Source organism: Musa acuminata, chromosome BXJ2-11 (assembly GCF_036884655.1).
Source record: "Musa acuminata AAA Group cultivar baxijiao chromosome BXJ2-11, Cavendish_Baxijiao_AAA, whole genome shotgun sequence".
NCBI classification, from domain to species: Eukaryota; Viridiplantae; Streptophyta; class Magnoliopsida; order Zingiberales; family Musaceae; genus Musa; species Musa acuminata.
Window position 1 is genome coordinate 23,255,762 of NC_088348.1, and position 1,739 is coordinate 23,257,500.

Consider the following 1,739-nt stretch of genomic DNA (forward strand, 5'->3'; position numbering starts at 1 on the left):
GGAGGTTGATCTTCACCAATTAAAGGAAGATCGTTAGTGGATGCCGGCGACCTCGATAGAAGAGGAATCGAGAGTGGATGTAGGTCACAATGACCGAACGACTATAAACTCGGTTTACTTTTACTTCTTGCAATTTACATTTACTGTAAACTGCCCTTCTTTACTCTCACTACTCTTCTTTACTCTCATTGCTCTACTTCCTCATTACACGCTTACGTAAGTGTTTTTAAGTTATACATATTTTCGATCGGTTTTAATCGTACGAAGATTTTTCAAACCAACGTTTTTATTCGTTGTACTAATTCACCCCCTTTTAGTGTTGACTCGTTCCTAACAAGTTTATTTTTCGATCTATTTGTTATGAATATAATGTATTGGTAGTCAAGAAAAATATAATAGTTTATTTATCCTTCTTAATTTCAAATATTCATATGAATTTTTTCTATGATTTTTTTCTTAACTTTTATATTTATTCGTTAAACTTGTACAATGAGCTCTAGCAACGATCTAAAATAATTTTATAATATTTTTATCTTATACATTGATCATAAGATTTTTTTTATAGATGAACCATATGGTAACTTTGGAAATATCTCCTTTACAATCGAAAGAATTCGTAGATTTCGATCATTGATAATCATACATTTAATAATATATATTCTCGATTGATACAATAATCACTCATGAAAATCTCCTCATCACCAATTATATGACCAATTCGAAGGGCAAATCTCCTATAATCATTTGGAAACTTAGTTTGAGATATTTTTTTTTTGGATCGTATTGACTAAAATACCATCACAGAAATTCTTACGAGGATGAATTCCCTCTTTAGGTTTATAGAATGGATCATGGTGTGTTTCCTTTCTCAAAATTTTCAATCTTATCAATGATAAAATATTTTATTGGTTTCGTAGTAGTCTTGGGGTTAGGCAACGGGACCTGATCTCCCCGTACCTATTCTTCAATAAATATTCTTTAGTATTATAAAGTCTCTTGTTAGTCAAAAAAAGAAAAACATCCCTTTTAACATTAAAAGTGTCAAAATATCGTACTTTGCTTTTGCATATGATCTTATTAGAGATCTGCCTACTCTTTGTTTAACGATATTTAATCAATAGATTGCAGTTTTCACTTTTAACAAAAAAATAAAAAGGTAACAGAGCTATTAAGTAAGAAAAAAGTGTGGGTTAATGACATGACCTTCCTTCCACATTATTGGGTCAGCGTTGTTAATGATTGATCGTATACTTGGATTATGGAGACAAATGAACAAAAGAGTTTGGACTAGAAAATACCGTAAACCAAAAGCATATGAAACTAACATAACCTCAGCGCATGTTCTTTTCCTAAAGGTAATTTTGTTATTTATTGTGTTCTTTCTTGGTCCTATCCACATCCATGCGAGTGTTCGTGCATACTTATCTTACCCCGCTACATCTGATAAATGTTTTAGCAGAATTTGATGCTCCATAGAGAACTTGCATACCTGTCGAAGGTTAGCATAAATGCAGTCAAAATGTCAGCCATATGTTTGCGATGGTTTAATTACAAGGGGAAAATTGATACGACTATTTACTACCAGCATCAAAATATCTTCACTTAGAAAACAAAATAACAAAAAACAAAAAAAGGGATCAACATATAACATTCTATAAATAAAAGACCTTGCACCATTGATATCTATGCACACCATCCATCTATTTATTAAAGAAAATCTAAAAATCAATCAACATGAC